Source organism: Camelus bactrianus, chromosome X (genome assembly GCF_048773025.1).
Source record: "Camelus bactrianus isolate YW-2024 breed Bactrian camel chromosome X, ASM4877302v1, whole genome shotgun sequence".
Lineage (NCBI taxonomy): Eukaryota > Metazoa > Chordata > Mammalia > Artiodactyla > Camelidae > Camelus > Camelus bactrianus.
The window spans coordinates 20114932-20139537 of record NC_133575.1 but is presented as its reverse complement, the minus strand read 5'-3'; the positions used below and the strand labels follow the sequence as shown (position 1 = coordinate 20139537).

The 24606-nt window shown below is 41.2% G+C and overlaps 2 long non-coding RNA genes across 2 annotated transcripts in view; one reads left to right on the top strand and one right to left on the bottom strand.

The window, feature by feature from the left end:
* Nucleotides 1-23615, top strand: part of LOC123618181 (uncharacterized) — a 538073-nt gene extending 514458 nt beyond the window's left edge. The window contains exon 8 of the long non-coding RNA XR_012504508.1: nt 10103-23615. This is a non-coding gene — a long non-coding RNA (uncharacterized LOC123618181). The remainder of the gene's footprint in view (nt 1-10102) is intronic.
* The window catches only part of LOC141576217 (uncharacterized), a 120215-nt gene that overhangs the window by 76110 nt on the left and 19499 nt on the right, over nt 1-24606 (bottom strand). The gene's annotated exons all lie outside the window — the stretch shown is intronic.

The window sequence follows — 24606 nt, the reverse complement described above, 5'->3', positions numbered from 1 at the left end:
GAAGGTCGCAGATACAAGCATTCACTGCGAGAGACAGAGAGAGGGAAGAGAGAGGAGAGGAGAGAGAGGAGAGAAGAGGGAGATGAGGAGAGAAGAGGGAGATGAGGAGATGAGCGCGGAGATGTTGTCAGATACAAGCATTCATTCCGAGAGCGAGACCGAGAGAGCGAGGAGAGCGAGAGGAGCGAGAGAAAAGAGATAGAGACGGAGGAGACAGGTTCTCAGATACAAGAATTCACCCCGGAGAAAGAGAAAGACAGAAAGGAGCGTGCAGATTACAGAATTCAATCCTAGAAAGAGAGAGAAGACACGAGATACTCTGATAGAAAAATTCATTCGAGAGGGGGAGAGAGAGAGAGAGAGAGAGAGAGAGAGGGAGGGACATCCGGAGGAGACAAGTTCTCAGATACAAGAATTCAATCCGACAAAAGAGAGAGAGAGAATGAAAGAGAGAGAGAGAGCAGGGTCGCAGAACAAGAATTCACTTCGAGACACAGAGAGAGGAGGGTCGCAGATACAAGCATTCACTGCGAGAAAGAAGAGAGAGAGGGACACAGAGAAAGAGAGAGAGAGAGGCGGGTCACAGATAGAAGCATTCATTCCGAGAGAGGGAGACCTGGTGAGCGAGGGGGGGCGGAGAGAGAGAGAGAGAAGACAGGAGAGAGAGAGAGAGGAGAGAAGAGGGAGATGAGGAGGTTAGCGGGGAGAAGTTCTCAGATACAAGCATTCATCCGAGAGAGAAAGAGGAGGGTCGCAGATACAAGAATTCACTGCAAGAGAGGGAGAGGAGTGGAGAGAAAGACAGAGAGAGAGAGAGAGAGAGAGAGAGAGAGAGAGAGAGAGAGAGGAGAGGGAGAGGGAGAGAGAAAAGAGAGAGAGATGGAGGAGACAGGTTCTCAGATACAAGAATTCACCCCGAGAAAGAGAGAGAGATAGAGAAAGGAGCATGCAAGATTACAGAATTCGCTCCTAGAGAGAGAGAGAAGACACGAGGATACTCTGATAGAAAAATTCATTCCGAGAGAGAGGAGAGAGGGACGGAGGCAGATCCGGAGGAGACAAGTTCAGATACAAGAATTTCACTCCGAGAAAGAGAGAGAGAGAGAGGAGGGTCGCAAATACAAGCATTCATTCCGAGGGAGGGAGAGGGGGGTGAGAGAGAGAAAGAGAGAGAGGGGGAGAGAGAGAGAGAGAGAGAGAGAGAGAGAGAGAGAGAAAAGAGATAGAGACGGAGGAGACAGGCTCTCCGATACAAGAATTCACCCCGAGAAAGAGAAAGAGAAAGAGAGAAAGGAGCGTCCAAGATAAGAGAATTCACTCCGAGAAGGACAGAGAGAGAGAGAGGAGGGTCGCAGATACAAGCATTCACTCTGAGAGAGGAAGACGAGAGGAGAGACAGAGACAGAGAGACGAGGGTCGAAGATACAAGCATTCACTGCGAGAGAGAGAAAGGAAAAGAGAGAGAGATGAAAGAGAGAGACGGAGGAGACAGTTTCTTAGATTCAAGAATTCACTCCTAGAAAGAGAGGAGGGTTGCAGATACAAGCATCATTCCGTGGAGAGCGTGAGAGCAAGAGAGAGAGAGAGAGAGAGAGAGAGAAGACAGAGGAGAGAGACAGAGAGAGAGAGAGAAACGAGGGTCGGAGATAGAAGCATTCACTTCAAGAGACAGACAGACAGAGAGAGGAGAGAGAGAAGAGAGTGACAGAGATGAGGGTAAGAGCTACAAGCATTCATCCGAGAGACAGATAGACAGAGAGAGAGGAAGGTCGCAGATACAAGCATTCACTGCGAGAGACAGAGAGAGGGAAGAGAGAGGAGAGGGAGAGAGAGAGGAGAGAAGAGGGAGATGAGGAGAGAAGAGGGAGATGAGGGAGGTGAGCGCGGAGATGTTGTCAGATACAAGCATTCATTCCGAGAGCGAGACCGAGAGAGCGAGAGAGCGAGAGAGCGAGAGAGCGAGAGAGGGAGAGAAAAGAGATAGAGACGGAGGAGACAGGTTCTCAGATACAAGAATTCACCCCGAGAAAGAGAAAGAGAGAAAGGAGCGTGCAAGATTACAGAATTCACTCCTAGAAAGAGAGAGAAGACACGAGATACTCTGATAGAAAAGTTCATTCCGAGAGGGAGAGAGAGAGAGAGAGAGAGAGAGAGAGAGAGAGAGAGAGAGAGAGGGAGGGAGGGAGGGAGGGAGGGACATCCGGAGGAGACAAGTTCTCATATACAAGAATTCACTCCGACAAAGAGAGAGAGAGAATGAAAGAGAGAGAGAGAGCAGGGTCGCAGAACAAGAATTCACTTCGAGACACAGAGAGAGGAGGGTCGCAGATACAAGCATTCACTGCGAGAAAGAGAGAGAGAGGGACACAGAGAAAGAGACAGAGGAGGAGGCGGGTCACAGATAGAAGCATTCATTCCGAGAGAGGGAGACCGGGGTGAGCGAGTGGGGGCGGAGAGAGAGAGAGAGAAGACAGGAGAGAGAGAGAGAGGAGAGAAGAGGGAGATGAGGAGGTTAGCGGGGAGAAGTTTTCAGATACAAGCATTCATTCCGAGAGAGAAAGAGGAGGGTCGCAGATACAAGAATTCACTGCAAGACAGGGAGAGGAGTGGAGAGAAAGACAGAGAGAGAGAGAGAGAGAGAGAGAGAAAAGAGAGAGAGATGGCAGGGAGACAGGTTCTCAGATACAAGAATTCACCCCGAGAAAGAGAGAGAGATAGAGAAAGGAGCATGCAAGATTACAGAATTCACTCCTAGAGAGAGAGGAGAAGACACGAGATTACTCTGATAGAAAAATTCATTCCGAGAGAGAGAGAGAGGGACGGAGCAGATCCGGAGGAGACAAGTTCTCAGATACAAGAATTCACTCCGAGAAAGAGAGAGAGAGAGAGGAGGGTCTCAAATACAAGCATTCATTCCGAGGGAGGGAGAGGGGGTGAGAGCGAGAAAGAACAGAGAGGGGGGGGAGAGGAGAGAGAGAGAGAGAGAGAGAGAGAGGAGAGAGAGAGAGAGAGAGAGAGAGAGAGAGAGAGAGAGAGAGAGAGAGAGAGAGAAAGAGATAGAGACGGAGGAGACAGGCTCTCCGATACAAGAATTCACCCCGAGAAGGACAGAGAGAGAGAGAGGAGGGTCGCAGATACAAGCATTCACTCTGAGAGAGGAAGACGAGAGGAGAGACAGAGACAGAGAGAAACGAGGGTCGAAGATACAAGCATTCACTGCGAGAGAGAGAAAGGAAAAGAGAGAGAGAGAAAGAGAGAGACGGAGGAGACAGTTTCTTAGATTCAAGAATTCACTCCTAGAAAGAGAGGAGGGTTGCAGATACAAGCATTCATTCCGTGAGAGCGTGAGAGCAAGAGAGAGAGAGAGAGAGAGAGAGAGAGAGAGAGAGAAGACAGAGGAAAGAGACAGAGAGAGAGAGAGAAACGAGGGTCGGAGATAGAAGCATTCACTTCAAGAGACAGACAGACAGAGAGAGGAGAGAGAGAAAGAGAGTGACAGAGATGAGGGTAAGAGCTACAAGCATTCATTCCGAGAGACAGAGACAGATAGACAGAGAGAGAGGAAGGTCGCAGATACAAGCATTCACTGCGAGAGACAGAGAGAGGGAAGAGAGAGGAGAGGGAGAGAGAGAGGAGAGAAGAGGGAGATGAGGAGAGAAGAGGGAGATGAGGAGGTGAGCGCGGAGATGTTGTCAGATACAAGCATTCATTCAGAGAGCGAGACCGAGAGACCGAGAGAGCGAGAGAGGGAGAGAGGGAGAGAGGGAGAGAAAAGAGATAGAGACGGAGGAGACAGGTTCTCAGATACAAGAATTCACCCCGAGAAAGAGAAAGAGAGAAAGGAGCGTGCAAGATTACAGAATTCACTCCTAGAAAGAGAGAGAAGACACGAGATACTCTGATAGAAAAGTTCATTCCGAGAGGGAGGGAGGGAGGGAGGGAGGGAGAGAGAGAGAGAGAGAGAGAGAGAGAGAGAGAGAGAGAGAGAGAGGGAGGGAGGGACATCCGGAGGAGACAAGTTCTCAGATACAAGAATTCACTCCGACAAAGAGAGAGAGAGAATGAGAGAGAGAGAGAGAGCAGGGTCGCAGAACAAGAATTCAGTTCGAGACACAGAGAGAGGAGGGTCGCAAATACAAGCATTCACTGCGAGAAAGAGAGAGAAAGAGAGAGAGAGGGACACAGAGAAAGAGAGAGAGAGAGGCGGGTCACAGATAGAAGCATTCATTCCGAGAGAGGGAGACCGGGTGAGCGAGGGGGGAGCGGAGAGAGAGAGAGAGAAGACAGGAGAGAGAGAGAGAGGAGAGAAGAGGGAGATGAGGAGGTGTGCGCAGAGATGTTCTCAGATACAAGCATTCATTCCGAGAGCAAGACCGAGAGACAGAGAGAATGAGAGAGAGAGAGAGAAACGAGGGTCAGAGATAGAAGCATTCACTTCAAGAGACAGACAGACAGAGAGAGGAGAGAGAGACAGAGAGAGACAGAGACGAGGGTAAGAGCTACAAGCATTCATTCCGAGAGACAGAGACAGATAGACAGAGAGAGAGGAAGGTCGCAGATACAAGCATTCACTGCGAGAGACAGAGAGAGGGAAGAGAGAGGAGAGGGAGAGAGAGAGGAGAGAAGAGGGAGATGAGGAGAGAAGAGGGAGATGAGGAGATGAGCGCGGAGATGTTGTCAGATACAAGCATTCATTCCGAGACCGAGAGACCGAGAGACCGAGAGAGCGAGAGAGCGAGAGAGGGAGAGAAAAGAGATAGAGACGGAGGAGACAGGTTCTCAGATACAAGAATTCACCCCGAGAAAGAGAAAGAGAGAAAGGAGCGTGCAAGATTACAGAATTCACTCCTAGAAAGAGAGAGAAGACACGAGATACTCTGATAGAAAAATTCATTCCGAGAGGGAGAGAGAGAGAGAGAGAGAGAGAGAGAGAGAGAGAGAGAGAGAGAGGGACATCCGGAGGAGACAAGTTCTCAGATACAAGAATTCACTCCGACAAAGAGAGAGAGAGAATGAAAGAGAGAGAGAGAGCAGGGTCGCAGAACAAGAATTCACTTCGAGACACAGAGAGAGGAGGGTCGCAGATACAAGCATTCACTGCGAGAAAGAGAGAGAGAGGGACACAGAGAAAGAGACAGAGAGAGGCGGGTCACAGATAGAAGCATTCATTCCGAGAGAGGGAGACCGGGTGAGCGAGGGGGGGCGGAGAGAGAGAGAGAGAAGACAGGAGAGAGAGAGAGAGGAGAGAAGAGGGAGATGAGGAGGTTAGCGGGGAGAAGTTTTCAGATACAAGCATTCATTCCGAGAGAGAAAGAGGAGGGTCGCAGATACAAGAATTCACTGCAAGACAGGGAGAGGAGTGGAGAGAAAGACAGAGAGAGAGAGAGAGAGAGAGAGAGAAAAGAGAGAGAGATGGAGGAGACAGGTTCTCAGATACAAGAATTCACCCCGAGAAAGAGAGAGAGATAGAGAAAGGAGCATGCAAGATTACAGAATTCACTCCTAGAGAGAAAGAGAAGACACGAGATACTCTGATAGAAAAATTCATTCCGAGAGAGAGAGAGAGGGACGGAGGGACATCCGGAGGAGACAAGTTCTCAGATACAAGAATTCACTCCGAGAAAGAGAGAGAGAGAGAGAGAGAGAGAAAAGAGATAGAGACGGAGGAGACAGGTTCTCCGATACAAGAATTCACCCCGAGAAAGAGAAAGAGAGAAAGGAGAGTCCAAGGTAACAGAATTCACTCCGAGAAGGACAGAGAGAGAGAGAGGAGGGTCGCAGATACAAGCATTCACTCTGAGAGAGGAAGACGAGAGGAGAGAGAGACAGAGACAGAGAGAGACGGGTCACAGATAGAAGCATTCATTCCGAGAGAGGGAGACCGGGTGAGCGAGGGGGGGCGGAGAGAGAGAGAGAGAAGACAGGAGAGAGAGAGAGAGGAGAGAAGAGGGAGATGAGGAGGTTAGCGGGGAGAAGTTTTCAGATACAAGCATTCATTCCGAGAGAGAAAGAGGAGGGTCGCAGATACAAGAATTCACTGCAAGACAGGGAGAGGAGTGGAGAGAAAGACAGAGAGAGAGAGAGAGAGAGAGAGAGAGAGAGAGAAAAGAGAGAGAGATGGAGGAGACAGGTTCTCAGATACAAGAATTCACCCCGAGAAAGAGAGAGAGATAGAGAAAGGAGCATGCAAGATTACAGAATTCACTCCTAGAGAGAAAGAGAAGACACGAGATACTCTGATAGAAAAATTCATTCCGAGAGAGAGAGAGAGGGACGGAGGGACATCCGGAGGAGACAAGTTCTCAGATACAAGAATTCACTCCGAGAAAGAGAGAGAGAGAGAGAGAGAGAGAAAAGAGATAGAGACGGAGGAGACAGGTTCTCCGATACAAGAATTCACCCCGAGAAAGAGAAAGAGAGAAAGGAGAGTCCAAGGTAACAGAATTCACTCCGAGAAGGACAGAGAGAGAGAGAGGAGGGTCGCAGATACAAGCATTCACTCTGAGAGAGGAAGACGAGAGGAGAGAGAGACAGAGACAGAGAGAGACGAGGGTAGAAGATACAAGCTTTCACTGCGAGAGAGAGAAAGGAAAAGAGAGAGAGAGACACAGAGAGACAGAGAGAAAGAGAGAGACGGAGGAGACAGGTTCTTAGATTCAAGAATTCACCCGGAGAAAGAGAGAGAGGGAAAGGAGCGTCCAAGATAACGGAATTCACTCCTAGAGAGAGAGAGAGAGAAAGAAGACAGCAGATACTCTGATAGAAAAATTCATTCCGAGAGAGAAAGTGAGAGAGAGAAGGGTCGCAGATAGAAGCATTCATTCTGAGAGAGGGAGAGAGGGTGAGAGAGGGCGGGCGGAGAGAGAGAGAGAGAGAGAAGACAGGAGATACTATGATAGAAAAATTCATTCCGATAAAGAGAGAGAGAGGAGGGTCGCAGATACAAGCATTCACTGCGAGAAAGAGAGAGAGAGAGACACAGAGAAAGAGAGACGAAGGAGACAGGTTCTCAGATACAAGAATTCACACCGAGAAAGAGAGAGAGAGAGAGACAGGAGATACTCTAATACAAGAATTCACTCCTAGAGAGAGAGAGAAAGAGAGAGAGAGAGACGGAGGAGACAGGTTCTCAGATACAAGAATTCACTCCTAGAAAGAGAGGAGGGTCACAGATAGAAGAATTAGGTAAGAGAGAGGGGGGGGGGCGGGTCGCAGATAGAAGCATTCATTCTGAGAGAGGGAGGGGGGGCGGAGAGAGAGAGAGAGAAGACAGGAGATACTATAATAGAAAAATTCATTCCGAGAGAGACAGAGAGAGAGAGAGAGAGGAAGGTCGCAGATAGAAGCATTCACTTCGAGAGACAGGAGAGAGAGAGAGAGGAGAGAAGAGGGAGATGAGGAGGTGAGCGGGGAGAAGTTTTCAGATACAAGCATTCATTCCGAGAGCGAGACCGAGAGAGAGATAGAGAGAGAGAGAGAGAGAAGAGATAGAGATGGAGGAGACAGGTTCTCAGATACAAGAATTCACCCGGAGAAAGAGAGAGAGGGAAAGGAGCGTCCAAGGTAACAGAATTCACTCCGAGAAGGACAGAGAGAGAGAGAGGAGGGTCGCAGATACAAGCATTCACTCTGAGAGAGGAAGACGAGAGGAGAGAGAGACAGAGACAGAGAGAGACGAGGGTCGAAGATACAAGCATTCACTGCGAGAGAGAGAAAGGAAAAGAGAGAGAGAGACACAGAGAGACAGAGAGAAAGAGAGAGACGGAGGAGACAGGTTCTTAGATTCAAGAATTCACTCCTAGAAAGAGAGGAGGGTCGCAGATACAAGCATTCATTCCGTGAGAGCGTGAGAGCGTGAGAGAGAGAGAGAGAGAGAGAGAGAGAGAGAGAGAGAGAGAGAAGACAGAGGAGAGACACAGAGAGAGAGAGAAACGCGGGTCCGAGATACAAGCATTCACTTCAAGAGACAGACAGACAGAGAGAGGAGAGAGAGAAAGAGAGAGACAGAGACGAGGGTAAGAGCTACAAGCATTCATTCCGAGAGACAGAGACAGATAGACAGAGAGAGAGGAAGGTCGCAGATACAAGCATTCACTGCGAGAGACAGAGAGAGAGGAGAGAAGAGGGAGATGAGGAGAGAAGAGGGAGACGAGGAGGTGAGCGCGGAAATGTTGTCAGATACAAGCATTCATTCCGAGAGCGAGACCGAGAGACCGAGAGAGCGAGAGAGCGAGAGAGAGAGAGAAAAGAGATAGAGACGGAGGAGACAGGTTCTCAGATACAAGAATTCACTCCGACAAAGAGAGAGAGAGAATGAAAGAGAGAGAGAGAGCAGGGTCGCAGAACAAGAATTCACTTCGAGACACAGAGAGAGGAGGGTCGCAGATACAAGCATTCACTGCGAGAAAGAGAGAGAAAGAGAGAGAGAGGGACACAGAGAAAGAGAGAGAGAGAGGCGGGTCACAGATAGAAGCATTCATTCCGAGAGAGGGAGACCGGGTGAGCGAGGGGGGGACGGAGAGAGAGAGAGAGAAGACAGGAGAGAGAGAGAAAGGAGAGAAGAGGGAGATGAGGAGGTTAGCGGGGAGAAGTTTTCAGATACAAGCATTCACTCCGAGAAAGAGAGAGAGAGGAGGGTCGCAGATACAAGCATTCACTGCGAGAGAGAGAAAGGAAAAGAGAGAGAGAGACACAGAGAGAGAGAGAAAGAGAGAGACGGAGGAGACAGGTTCTTAGATTCAAGAATTCACCCCGAGAAAGAGAGAAAGAGAAAGGAGCGTCCAAGATAACGGAATTCACTCCGAGAGAGAGAGAGAGAGAGAAAGAAGACAGCAGATACTCTGATAGAAAAATTGATTGCGAGAGAGAGAGAGAGAGAGAGAGAGAGAGAGAGAGAGAGAGAGAGAGAGAGAGAGAGAGAGAGAGGGAGAGGAGCGTCGCAGATACAAGCATTCACTCCTAGAGTGGAAGACGAGAGGAGAGAGACACAGAGGGAGAGAAAAGAGACAGAGACAGAGAGAGACGAGCGTCGGAGACACAAGCACTCACTGCGAGAGAGATAGAGGAAAGAGAGAGAGTGACACAGAGAGAGAGAAAGAGAGAGACGGAGGAGACAGGTTCTCAGATAGAAGAATTCACTCCGAGGCAGAGAGAGAGAGAAAGAGGGAGAGGGAGAGAGAGGGAAAGAGAGACAGAGAGAGAGGAGGGTCGCAGATACAAGCATTCACTTTGAGAGAGAGAGAAAGAGAAAGACAGAGAGAGAGAGAGGCGGGGGGAAGGTCACAGATACAAGCATTCAGTTCGAGAGACAGAGAGAGAGAGGAGAGAGAGGAGAGAAGAGGGAGATGAGGAGGTGAGCGGGGAGAAGTTCTCAGATACAAGCATTCATTCCGAGAGAGCGAGAGAGAGAGAGAGAAAAGAGGTTCGGAGATCCAAGCATTCACTTCGAGACAGACAGAGAGAGGAGAGAGAGATAGAGAGAGAGAGAGACGAGGGTAGGAGATACAAGCATTCATTCCGAGAGACAGAGACAGAGAGATAGAGGACGGTCGCAGATACAAGCATTCATTCTGAGAGAGGGAGAGGGGGTGAGATAAAGAGAGAGAGGGTGAGAGAGAGAGAAAGAGGAGGGTCGCAGATAGAAGCATTCACTGCAAGAGAGAGAGAGAGAGAGAGAAAGGGAGACGAAGAGAGAGAGAAGAGAGAGGAGAGGAGAGAGGAAGATCTCTGATACAAGGCATCACTCCTTTCGTGACAGGGGGAAGAGGGGGAAGAGGGGAACGAGGGGGAAGGCTTACCCATGGCCGGAATGGCGGAGATCACCTGTTTTTCACATTCTATAAGGGACTCATTTTTAACTTGTCTGTGTCTCTCTATTTAGAGTACCATTTGTGTGTATGTGTGTGGTTCAGAGACTCATCAGCTTACCAGGGAGGGTGCAATGAAATTTCCATCTTGAGGTAACATTTGAACGGCAATGTGGAGGTTGTGCAAGTGCCAGGAATTTACTGCAGCTCTACCAGGAGTTGTAGGATGCAAAGGGGACAGGTTAGGGGCCAGCAAGGAGGAGCATGTGCACACTCGTCTCATTTTGTCCCCACAGTAAACCCAGAGAGCAGATTTGATGACCTTTCACTTTCTGAATGGGCGCAGAGAGGTTAATAACCTGCCAGGACTTAAACCTGCATAGCACTTCCTGCCTTGCTACTGCCCCTCCCGACCCGCACAAGAGCAGAAGTCTGCGTGGGAAGACCATGGTCACCCTGCCCGAATTCATGTCCACCCAGAAACTCACAATGTGAAGAAACTGACAAATAGGATCTTGTTAGCTGTAATAAAGGGTAAGATGAAATAGCCTGGATTTTGTGTGGGCCCTAAACCCAATGACACATAGAAGAAGGCCATGTGACGTCAAAGACTGGAGTTAACCCTTCCATAATCCAAAGAACGCCAGAAGCCACCATAAGCTGGAAGCCAAGAAAGAATTCTTCCCTAGAACGTTTGAAGTGAGTTGTCCTGATGACAGATGGGTTTCAGACTTCGAGACTCCACAACTCCAAGAGAAAATTTCTGTTGCTGTAAGCCGCACCGTTTATGGGACAGTTAAACAGCAATGCTAGGAAACTAATACAAGTGTTAATTGCACTTCTGCAGGTATAAGTCTGCTCGCCAGTGAATGGCATTTATCAGGTAAACCATTTTCCTCCAAACTGTCTTTTTTTTTTTTTAATACTCTTTTTTAGGGAAGTTTCAGATTTACAACAGAGTCGAGCAGAAAATAGAGTTCCCACACAGCCCTCCCCACCCACACATACATACTCCCCCACCCTCAGCAGCCCTCATCAGTGTGGCAGATTTGGTACAACTGATGGACCAGCATTATTATCAAACTCCACGGTTCACTCCTGATGTTGCACATTCTATGGGTTTTGACAAATGCATAATGACATGTAGCCACCACTGTACTATCATACAGAATAATTTCATTGCCCTAAAATTCCTTGTTTCTCCATTTATTCATCCCTCCCGCCCTCCCTCCCTCTCTCCAAACCCCTGGAAACCACAATCTTTTTATTGTTTCTATAGCTGTGCCTTTTCCAGAATGTCATTTGGTTGGAATCATACAGTTTGTAGCCTTTTCAGTCTGGCTTCTTTCATTTAGTAACATGTCTCTTAAGTTTCTTCTATGTCTTTCATGGCTTGATCATTTTTTTTTACTGCACATACATTTTTTAATGTACATATATGTACTGTTCATTGTTTCTAGGAACGTTTAGAGCTTTAGCTTTTTTAATTTACATAGTTATCAAAGGAATAAAGCCAACCACAAAATAAGAATTAACTCAGAAAGATACATACACCCTGCTGTCAACAGCAACATTATTTATAATTGCCAAGATGTGGGAGCATCCTAAGTGCACATCAACAGTTGAACAGATAATGGAGATGCAGCACACATATATGTAATGGAATACAGCTCACCATAAGAAAAGAAGGATACTTTGCCATTTGCGGCCCTTCACTCACTTTATTTTTTTCACTTCAAAAACCAGACTCAGAACTGGGCATAAACATTTCCATTACATCAAAAACAACAAAATACCTAGAAATATACTCTGAAAACTGACATGACAAAGAAATGGAAAGATTTTTTTGTGCTCTTAGATTGGAAAAATCAACACTATCAAAATGGCCACACTACCCAAAGCAATCCAGAGATCCAATGCAACCCCCATCTAAATACTCGCGACATTCCTCACAGAACTAGAACAATTCCAAAATTTATAAGGAACCACAAAAGACCCCAAACAGCCAAAGCAATCTTTTGTAGCTCTCAGTTTTTTTTTTTTTTTTTTTTTTTTTCTTTTCTCTTTCCTTACGCTTTGATGACTAGAGAAGGTCCCTTAACATTTTTTGTAAAGCTGGTTTGGTGGTGCTGAATTCTTTTGGCTTTTATTTACCCGTGAAGCTTTTGATTTCTCCATCAGGTCTGAACGAGACCCTCGCTGGATAGAGTATTCTTGGTTGTAAGTTTCCCCCTTGCATCACTTAAAATGTATCGTGCCACTCCCTTCTGGCCTGCAGAGCTTCTGCCGACAAACCAGCTGATAACCTTATGGGAGTTCCCTTGTATGTTATTTGTAGCTTTTCGCTTGCTAATTTTAATACTTTCTCTTTATCCTTAATTGTCAATTTGTTGACTATGTGCCTTGGTGTGTTCCTCTTTGGACTGATCCTGTGTGCTACTCTGTGCGCTTCCTGGACTTGGGTGACTGTTTCCTTTCCCAAGTTGGGGACGTTTTCAGTGATTATCTCTCAAAAAATTTTCTCAGGTCCTTTCTCTCTTCCCTTTCTGGGGCCTCTATGATGCGACTATTAGAGCGCTCTGTCTTCTTCACTTTTTTTTTCCTTTGTTAATAATAAAATGGTTGAGAATAGTTGTCAGCTTAAATGATCAGAATTAGAGTAAAAATATAAAGTTGGCACTAGTTTAATACAGGTTTACTGGTTAAATCTGGCCCTTAAAGATTCTTGTAAAGATTTATTTGATGAATTTTCCAAAGGCCTATGAGATCTTTTTTCTTTAAAGCCCATAAAATTGATCAACTTTCAGATAATAACTCCCAAATAATGGGACTTGAGCCACAATCAATTTTAGCTACTTCTTGGTAAGAAAAACATAGTCCAGATACAAGTAAAAGAATATGTTATAATTGAGAACTGAAGAAAATACTGTTAAATCTTATGAAAATCAGAAAAAAGGGGGGGGATCAGAATTCTTCATTCTTTTATTAACTTCTTATGGGAAATTCATTTACCCTCTCTGGGTCTTCTTGCCTATACAAAGAAGATCTCAAATAAATGACCTAACTTTATACCTAAGGAGCTAAAAAAAGACAAAGCCAGAGAGCAGAAATTACAAAGTTTAGAGAAGGAGGAGGGATTAAGATGGTGGAGTAAGAAAACATGGAACTCACTGCCCTCCCCCAACACATCAAAAATTCACCTTCATATGGAAAATTGAAAACTGGAAACCAGCAGAAGGATTCCTGTGCAACCAAGGCTGTAAGAAAGACAGACACACAATCAGGTGGGAAGAGAAGCAATGCAATCAGATTGAGACCTGTGCTCCTGAGAGGGGACGAGGGATATTATATGGGCAGACACCTATCCTGGGCAGTGAGTGGTTCAAGGTCCAGATTGTGTGCCCCAGTCCTGGGGTCTTATGTAGAGGAGACAAGCCCCTTGGCTAGCTGGAGGGACCCTGAGACAAACAGAAGTGCTGTGGGAAGCCTAGACTCTGCTTGTGATGAGCATGCACGTGCTGGCTAACCCCTGAGGCAGGGTGGAAAGAGGTCTTGTCAAGCAGCTGCCAGGTTTCTCATAACCACCTCACCACACATCCCACTCCAAGCTCAGCAAATGCTCTGGCTCTGCTTTTCTATACACTAAGAAAAGAACTTTCAGAAAGAGAAAGCACAAAAACAATCCCATATACCATCTCATCAAAAAGAATAAAAATATTTAGGAATAAACTTAACCAAAGAAGAAAACTTTTCAGCATACAGGTCTTTAAAACAGTGAAGGGAATTCAAAGTAATGGAAGGAAATGAAAAGATATCCCATGCTCTTGGATTCAAAGAATTACTATAATTAAAATGTCCATACTGCCTAAAACAATCTACAGATTGAATACAATCACTATCAAAATGCCCACGGTATTTTTCACAGAACAGAATAATCTTAAAATTCATTTGGAACAATAAAAGACCCTGAATTGCCAAAGCAATCTTGAGGGGGGAAAAAAAAAGCTACAGTTATCACCCTCCCAAGTCTCCAGACAATACTACAGCGCTACAGTAACCAACTATGGTTCTAGCACAAAAACAAATGGAACAGAATAGAAAGCCCACAGATAAACCCACACAACTATGGTCAATTAATCTATGACAAAGCAGAGAAGAATATACCATGGAGAAAAGACAGTCTCTCCAATAATTGATGCTGGGAAAACTGAACAGCTACCTGTAAAACAATGAGATTAGAACATTTCCTCACACCATATGCAAAAATAAACTCAAAGTGGATTAAAGATCTATATTAGACCTCAAACCATAAAATTTACAGAGGATAACATAGGCAGAACACTCTTCAGCAGAAATCATAGCAATATTTTTTGAATGTCTTCTAAGGCAAAATAACAGTAAAAATAAACAAATAGGACCTAATAAAAGCTTTTGCACAGCAAAGGAAAGCAGCAACAAAATGAAAAGCAGCCTACTGATTGGGAGAAAATATGTGCAAGTGAGATGACCAACAAGGAGGTAATATCCATAATATATCAATAGCACACATAACTTAATATCTAAAACACAAATAATTAAAAATGGGCAGAAGACCTGAATAGACATTTTTCCAAAGAAGTCACACAGATGGCTAACTGGCACTCAAAAAGATGCTCAATATCTCTAATCAGAACTACAGTGAGGTATCACCCCACACTTCTCAGAACGGCTATTGTCAAAAGACCACAAATAAATTCCACAAATTCCACAAATGCTGGAAAAGATATGGAGAAAAGGGAACTCTTGTGTACTGTTGGTGGGAATGCAAATTTGTGCAGCTACTGTGGAAAACAGTATGGAGGTTCCTCAAAAAAATTAAAATTAGAATTACCATATAATCTAGCAATTCCACTCTTAGGTATATATCCAAAAAATCAAAAACCATCAACTCAAAGATACGTGCATCCCAATGTTCAGAACAGCATTATTTACAATAACCTAGATACAGAGCAACCCAAGTGGCTAGCAACAGACAAATAGATAAACAAGGTTTGGTATATAAATACAAAATGGAATATTTCTCAGCCACAAAAAGAATGAAATTCTGTTCGCAACAATGTGGATGTAACTAAAGAGTACTGTGCTAAGTGAAGTCAGTCAAAGTAAGAGAAATACTGTATACCCTTTATTTGTGGAATCTAAAAAAATGAATACATATAGCAAAACAGACACAGACTCAGATACAGAGAAATTGTGGTTACCAGTGGGGAGTGGGACTGGGGCAGAGGTGATACAGGTGTGCAGAATTGAGAGATACAAACTACTGTGTACAAAATAAACTAGCAATAAGAGCCCAGGGAATTATCACCGTTAACTTGTAACTTTTAATGAAGTATAACCTATAAAAATATTGTGTCTCTAGGCTGTACATCTGAAACTACTATTGTAAATCAAGTATACATCAATTTAAAAAATAAATATGTAATATGTAGTATCAATGCATAGGTTTCTCAGTTGGAATTATATCTCAGACTTCAATGAAGTGTTTTATGCACATGTATTTGATATGGATGTTATATAACGTTCACACATTTTAAATTACAATAAATTCTTCATATCTGAAATAGTTTTTGCAATTTCAAACACATATGTAAAATGCACTATCAATTACTGTATTAAAAATAGTCACAATGAAGAGACCTCAACTTTGGAGTGGTCATTTATCTTATTTCCTGAGTAAAGAAGGGATTTGTAAATCATGTAATTTTATTCGCTAATCAGCCTTTTCTAACAAAGCTAAAAACTTTGATACTCAGAACCACAGAGAAAAGAAAGACTGTACCAGGAAGAAAAAAATTTGAAAGAGTTGAAGTCATACCTCTACCTGAAACATATCTTTAAATACAAAACTCTGAAGTACTAACACTAGAGAAATGTAATTGCTTTGCCAGTTTAACGCTTTTTCAATTGTTATTAAGCTTACATGTTCATTATAAATAAAATATGAGTGCAAAAAAAGGTGAGTACATGTTATTAGTTATAAGTTAACTAATATCTCACTCATAACCATCCTTAAGATTTTTACACTTACCCCCACCTTTTTTTTGTCTAAAACTTTGTAGTAAAGATATCTAACTGTGTAACACTATATGTACTTAAATATACTCTTTTTCAATCCTAAAGCCATATCACAGAAATCTTTTGGTACCATTCACTGTATTTATATACACATTTTTAATATATGCAAGGTATTATACTGCATCAATGGGTAAATATTTTACCCATTTCCCTATGTCACATCTTTTTTTTTTTTTCTTAAGGTTTGTTTTTGGTTTAAACAATGCTACTGTGAACTTCCCTATGGCTAAAATTTCATGCATAGGCCTTGGTATTTCTGTAGAATGAACTCCTAAGAGTGCAATTTCTAAGCCAAAGTGTTTGAATCATTTTTAGGGCCCTTGATTATATTGCCAAATGGATTTCAGGAAAATTTTCTTGATCCGCCTCCAGTTGTGTAACTAATGACTGTTTTCCCATACCTTAGCCAAAACTAGGCATTATCTATGTTGCAATGTTCAACTTCCGCAAATTTATGAAAAATAGTGGTGGTACGTGGATGTTTCAATATGCAGTCATAGGAGGAAAACTTTTTGTGCTTAGGGGGAGAAATTCGTGCCTATTGTTAATGTTTCTTTCTTTGTGCAAAGAGCTCCATTAGCCTAGTACCCTAGCCTCTCCTTCTCCCTCATTCATGCCGCCCCAGTGAAGATCAAGTGCCTTTTCTGACTGGTGAGCACTGCAGGACAGACTGCTACTGAGCAGGGGCCAGGTTTCTCTTTCTCTGCCCAGGGGTACATTCTAACCGCGTGGGTAAGGCCTCTTCCGTCTCTCACCTACCTGAATGGAGAGTTCAGTCAAAGTTGAGGGCTCAGCTTTAAGAAGTTAATAGCATGACTCTATGATCTGACTATCAAATTCATTAGTAATAACGTAGTTCATGATATATATTATGTCTTTATCAGCTGATTCAGAACTGGGGGTCGTAGGAAGAGGGTTATTAATTTAGGACCCTACAAAGACTTTCAACTTCAGTTGATTATTTTAGAGGATGAACCTATTCTTTATGTTTACTGGACATCTGTATATCTGTAATTTTTAACATTTAGCCATTTTCCACTGTGACAACTTTAATAACTTTTACAACTGTTTCTATAATACTAGACACTAGCTTTTATCTCCCATATACATTTTAATAGTTTCTCTAGCCATTAGTCTTTTGATAGTCACAGTATTTTGATACTGTACAGTTTTTCTTAATATATTCATTCCATTATTTTCCTTTATGGTTTGTGTTTTCAACCACTTAAGTTATTATTAAAAAACTAACCCATGTAAGTCTGCTGAAATAAACTTTGTATGATTCAGTGGTTGGCAAACATGTCTCCAGGTGTTTTTTTGCCACTATTATAACTAAAGAAGGCATGCTCCAACCAAAAGACGTAGACTGGCTGAATGGATACAAAAATAAGACCCATATATATGCTGTCTTCAACAGACCAACTTCAGAGCTAGAGACACATGCAGGCTGAAAGTAAGGTGATGGAAAAAGATATTCCATGCAAATGGAAACCAAAAGAAAGCTGAAGTAGCAATACTTACATCAGACAAAATAGATTTTAAAATAAAGACTGTTACAAGAGACAGACAAAGACAATACATAATGCTTAAGGGATCAATCCAAGAAGAGGATAACAATTGTAAACATATATGCACCCCACATAGGAGCACCTCAATATATAAGGCAATTGTTAACAGACATAAAAGGAGAAATTAACAACACAATAATAGTAGGGGAACATAATACCCCATTTACAACAATGGACAGATCATCCAGACAAAATAAATCAGGAAATACAGGCCCTAAATAACACACTGGACCAGATGGACTTAATTGATATCTATAGAGTATTCCATCCAACAGAATACACATTATTCACAAGTGCACAAGGAACATTCTCCAAAATCAACCACATTCTGGCCCACAAAGCTAGCCTCAGTACATTTAAGAAAACTGAAATCATACCAACCATCTTTTCCGACCACAACACTGTAAGGTTAGAAATCAACTACAAGAAAAAAACTGCAAACACATGGAGGCTACACAATATGCTACTAAACAACCAATGGATCACTGAAGAAATCAAACAGGAAATCAGAAATTACTCTGAGACAAATGAAAATGAAAACAATGATCAAAAACCTCTGGGACACAGCAAAGGCAGTTCTAAGAGGCAAGTTTATAGTGATACAAGTCTACCTCAGCAAACAAGAAAAATCTCAAGTAAACAACTTAACCTTCCACCTAAAGCAGCTATAGAAAGAACAAAGCCCAGAGTTAGAAGAAAAGAAATCATAAAGATTAGAGCAGAAATAAATGAAATAGAGACTTAAAAAGACAATAGAAAAGATCAATTAAACGGAAAGCTGGTTCTTAGACAAGATAAACAAAATTGATAAACTCTTAGTCAGACTCACCAAGAAAACAAGGGAAAGGGCCCAAATTAATAAATTCAGAAATGAAAAAGAAGTCACAACCGACACCACAGAAATACAAGGGATCATGAGAGGCTACTATGAGCAATTTGACACCAACAAAAAGGACAACCTAGAAGAAATGGGCAATTTCTTAGAAAGCTACAATTTGCCAAAACTAAACCAGGAAGAAATACAAGACATTAACAGACTAATTACCCATACTGAAATTCAATCAGTAATTTAAAAACTCCCAACAAACAGAAGTCCAGGATCAGATGGCTTCACAGGCGAATTTTACCAAACATTTAGAGAAGAGTTAACACCTATCCTCCTGAAACTCTTCCAAAAAATTGCAGAGGAAGGAACACTTTCAAACTCATTCCATCATCACTCTCATACCAAAACCAAAGATATCACAAGAAAAAAATAAAATTACAGGCCAATTCACTCATGAATACAGATGCAAAAGTCTTCAACAACAAAATACTAGCAAATCAAATCCAACAATACAATAAAACGATCATTCACCATTATCAAGTGGAATTTATCCCAGGGATACAGGGATTTTTCAATACCCACAAATCAAACAATGTGACATACCACATTAACAAATTGAATACAAACCATATGATCATCTCAATAGATGCAGAAAAAGCTTTTGATAAAATTCAACATCCATTTATGATTAAAAAAAAAAAACTCTCCAGAGAGTGGGCATAGATGGAACATACCTCAACATAATAAAGGTCATATATGACAAACCCACAGCTGACATCATACATAATGGGGAAAAGCCAAAAGCATTTCCTCTAAGATTAAGACAAGGATGCCCACTCTCACCACTTCTATTCAACATAGTTTTCCAAGTCCTAGCCATAGCAATCAGAAGAAAAAGAAATAAAAGGAATTAAAATTAGAAATGAAAAAGTAGAACTTTCACTGCTTGCAGATGACATGATACTATACATAGAAAACCTTGAAGAAGCAACCAGAAAACTACTAGAACTCTATTAATGAATCTGGTCAAGTTGCAGGAAACAAAATTAATGTACAGAAGTCCAATGCATCTCTATACACTGAAAACAAAATAGCAGAAAAAGAAATTAAGGAAAAATACCATTTACCATTGCACTAAAAATGATAGAATACCTAGGAATAAACCTACCCAAGGAGGCAAAAGAGCTGTACTCTGAAAACTATATGACACTGATCAAAGAAATTACAGATGACATAAACAAATGGAAAGATATACCATGATCTTAGATTAGAAGAATCAATATTTTTAAAATGGACATACTACCCAAAGAAATATACAAATTCAATACAATCTCTATCAAATTAACAATGACATTTGGCACAGAGCTGGAACAACAACAACAGAAAAAGTTAAAATTTGTATGAAAACACAAAAGACCCCCAATATCCAAAACAATCTTGAAAAAGAACAGAGCTGGGGGAATCATGCTCCATGATTTCAGAATATACTACAAAGCCACAGTAATCAAAACAGTTAGGTACCAGCACAAAAACAGACACATAGATAAATGGAACAGGATAGAAAATCCAGAAATAAACCCACACACTTATGGTCAATTAATCTATGACAAAGGAGGCAAGAGTATACAATGGAGAAAAGACAGCCTCTTCAACAAGTGGTGCTGGGAAAACTGTAAAACAATGAGATTAGAACATTATAACACCATATACAACCAAAAAAAAAAAAAACAATCAAAATGGATTAAAGACTTAAATGTAACATCAGATACTATAAAACTCCTAGTGGAAAACATAGGCAGAACACTCTTGGACATAAATCACAGCAATGTATTTTCTGAACCAGATCCTGAAGTAACAGAAATAAAAGCAAAATAAACAAATGGGATCTAATTAAACTTAAAAGCTTTTGCACAGCTAAGGATACCATCAACAAAACAAAAAGACAGCCTACACAATGGAAGAAAATACTTGCAAGTGATGCAACTGACAAGGGACTAATTTCCAAAATATACAAACAGCTCATACACCTTTATATATATAAAACGAAACAAAAACAAGCAACCCAATAAAAAAATGGGCAGAAGACCTAAATAGACATCTCTCGAAAAATGACATCCAGATGGCCAACAAGCACATGAAAAGATACTCACCAATTGTTAGAGAAATGCAAATCAAAACTACCATGAGATAACACCTCACACCATACAGAATAGCTATCATTGTAAAGTACAGAAATGATAAATGCTAGAGAGAGTGTGGAGAAAAAGGAACCCTTCTACACTGTTAGTGGGAATGTAAATTGGCGCAGCCACTATGGAGGACAGTATGGAGTTTCCTTAAAAAAAAAAAATTAAAAATAGACTTACCATATGATCCAGCAATCCTACTCCTGGGCATATACTCAGAAAAATATATAATTTGAAAATACACATGCACCCCAGTGTTCATACCACCACTATTTACAATAGTCAATACATGAAAACAACCCAAATGTCCATCAACAGATGACTGCATAAAGAAGATGTGGAGTCACAATGGAATACTACTCAGCCATGAAAAGAGTAAAATAATGCCATTTGCAGCAAAATGGATGGACCTGGAGATCATCATTCTAAGTGAAGTAAGCCCGAAAGAGAAAGAGAAATGCCATATGATATTGCTTATATGTGGAATCTTAAAAGGACACAAATGAACTACTTACTATTTATAACTTACATGATTGATTTCTTGAATATGTATAAACACATTTGACTACCCTTTATGATTGGATTACCACATTCTGTTGATTCTTATTTTGTGGTTGGTTTTATTCCTTTGAAGACTTGTAAGTTTAAAAAGCTAAAGCTGTAAACTCCTGTTAGAAACAATGAACAGTACATACATGTAAATTTTAAATTGGTTTTATCTCTCAGTGAGTTGCTTTTCCTAGAATTAATTTTGTTTACCCAAAATAAAAAAATAAAGACTTGATCTACTTTGAAATAACTGCTTTGAAAAAATAAATCTATTGACAAATTACCTAAAGTGGTCAACTTCCCTTTTCATATAGAACTAATCGATTCACCAATGTACAATATAAAATACCTCATTATAATACTTTGTCTCACTCTACTTTGGAGCTTGTATTTTTTTGGTCTTTGATTGCTAGCATCTAGAACCATCATTTGGTATACGTTTGTTTTGCAGATGAATCGTGCTGTCCCAGACTAGGAGCAATGGTTCTTGAAGTCTGGATGCAGTAGCATCACCTGGTAACTTGTTATAGTGCACATTCCAGCCCTACACCAGATTTACTGGACCAGCCTCTGGGGGTGGGGTCCAGCAAGCCCTCTCAGGATTCCAATGGACAGAAGTTTGAAAACTACTGAGATAAAGGGTACTAGATGGACAAGCTATGATCATTAGCAATCAGTATAATTCAGTTGATAGCACGACTTTCTTTTCCAGCTGTTTAAAATTACATGTGCTAATATTCTGAGGACAGAATGGATTGTGATGTTTGATAATACTTTCGGAAGACAATGGTTTAGTGAAACATTAATTTTTAATATCTGTACATTGGAAACCTACGAGGCAGAATTAAACAACTGATAGCAATAGTTTCTATTTAAAAATAAACAATAATAGTTTATTACAAACTTTTTGTTAAAATTAAAATTGGAGAAATATGTCAAATATTTCAAAATACAGAAAATAACTAGTAGCTTGTATTAGAAAGGGATGTAAATTGAAAACAAAACCTAAACTGGGGTCAGACTATTAAATCCTTGGTTGCATTCCACCTAATGTAATGTAGAGTCTGGAATTATAATTTGGTTCATATATACTAGAATCAATTTATGGGAACATTCAGTGGAAACCAAAGAAATAAGAACTCAATTTCAAGGTTAATCACTGACAGTCTCTGAATTTTGTATTTTGTAAAGATCAGTCCAATGTTATCTTCTGATATTTTTGCAGAATTAAGCACTTGTGAGCTCTATGTCCTTCTTGAAGTTCTGCCCTTTTACTTTCACTTCCTCCTTTTCTGATATCAGTCTTTCCATGACAATTTCCTTTTGTTCCTCTTTGTTCTACTTCTTGCCTGCGGTTGTTCTCCAGGTATTTAATAGCCTACATTTTTGTAAACCTTCCCCTTACGGTCTCTGTTGAAGAAACACATTGATGCTTTCACTCCTCTAATGGCCATTTATAAGTCTAAAACATTACACATAATTTCATTTAAGTATAAATTCTTCTAGGACATCATATTTGAATGTCACCATTTAATTGAAACAATCCAGGATTTGTAAAGGTAAATTAATAACTTATTCTTTCCAATCCCAACAAATTTAATAACATCTTTCTAATCCCAACTCCCTATTTCTATCAAAGGCAGCATTATTCAGCCACTTTCCAATCACAGAATTGCTCTCAAGTTCCCTTTTCCTTCATCTTCTATAGCTAAATAATCCTGAAACCATTTCATTCCTTTTTCTGAAAGAGCATTTGTCAATTTCTCTTTTCTTGCATGCCCACTGCTAGGGATTTTAGTCAATGGCTTTTTGACCTAAGACATGACACACTCCAAAACATAATTTTCTGTCGTCTCTTATCTTTGCTTGAAGATCTGCTCATTTTATGGGCCCCTGCTATATGATTTTTCTTCCTAAAAATATGATTAAATTATGTTTCTACCATGCTTAAACCTTTTGCTAGAACTTTACTGTGTCAGGGAAGAAATTCCCCTCTACCCTTCTAGGTTATTCCAGCTGGTCTAAGAATTAAACTGACATAAGGCAGATTAACAGGAGAAAAACAAACAGAAGTTCAAAAACAGTAGACATGAGAGACCTAGAAAAACTGACTAACTCAAATAAATGGTCAAAACCCTCACCTTAAACACCATATCAGCTAAAGACAAAACAGGCTGTTAGGGGTAATGGTTTGGGACTTCAAAAGGGAGAAAGGCGATTCACATGGAGATAGAAAAGCAAGTTTAGGAAAAAAATGTCTTCTGGGCCAGGCAGAGACAATGGGACACAGTGGACTCTGATCTCTAGGCCCTGCCAAGTTCCCCACCACACCTAACCCATGTTCTTTGCAGCTATCTCTGGTGATAGCTCTGTTTGAGGAACAAACCCTCTAAATTCTGTTAGGCACTTATGGGGATGGTCAAAGTTTCTTCCTGAGTCTTTCAGGACTTGATTATTTTCACCCTGAAATAATCCACATGCCAAAGAGGTTTTGCAGTGACAAATTTTGTCCCCCTATAATTTCAAACTGGATTTATCCAAAAACCAAAGCCTGGAAGTCAAAAACCTCCAGACAGTACTATTTTTTTTAATCTATATGGTGATATTTAGTTTATAAAGAGCATCTATGCATTTTAATCATTTATCTTTTCACCAATGTTGAGTTGTGTGTGAAAAATTAGGAAACTCTGTCTCAGATTGTGCATCAGTGATGAAGTCTTCATTGGGGCTGGGTCCTTTAATTTTTTAGTTTACTTCTTAAAATTAATGTCCCCAGTTTTATTGAGGTATGATTAACAAATAAAAATTGTATATATTTAGGTTGTACAATGAGAATTTTTTTAGGTATATAATTGAGCATTTAATCTACATACACAATGTAAAATGATTACCACAATCAAGCTAATTAACACCTCCATCAACTTAGATTCTTACCATTTGTGTATGTGTGTGTGGTGAGAACACTTAAGATCTACTCTCAGCAAATTTCAAGTATACAATACAGCATTAAGTATTATCACTATACTGTATATTAGATTTGCATCTTCTTTATCTATCACTCCTTATGGCTTCTAATGTGGAACTGAGTACAACATTACAAAAGTGTTTCATCATTGTGATCAATCCTCTGTGGGCAGGATTTCTTTGACCTTGAAGAGAGCTATAAGTCTGCTTTTTTGTCAAAAATGCCTAAGAATTTATTTAAGTCAAATATCATATCTGGATACCATCTGCTCACAAGTGAAATTCACTTGCTCTTCAGAAAGATGAAAACTGGAGTACAGCAGAAAGTTCCTGAGCAACCAAGCAAATGAAACAGACACTGGGTTTCTATTTTGTGCATTGCCTTGGGTTTAAGCACTCTACCCAAACTAAGGCTGTCAGATCATTTGGATCAAATGAGAGATAGGCTTGAGAGAGTTTAAGGTAATATATTAGAATGAAATTATTTTCAGTCTTTCTTCTGTGTGGTAACAATGTAATTATTGTTCTGTGTTTATTATTTGAGAAAGATTATTCCATCTCATGTGGCAACTCTCAAGTGGATTTATTTT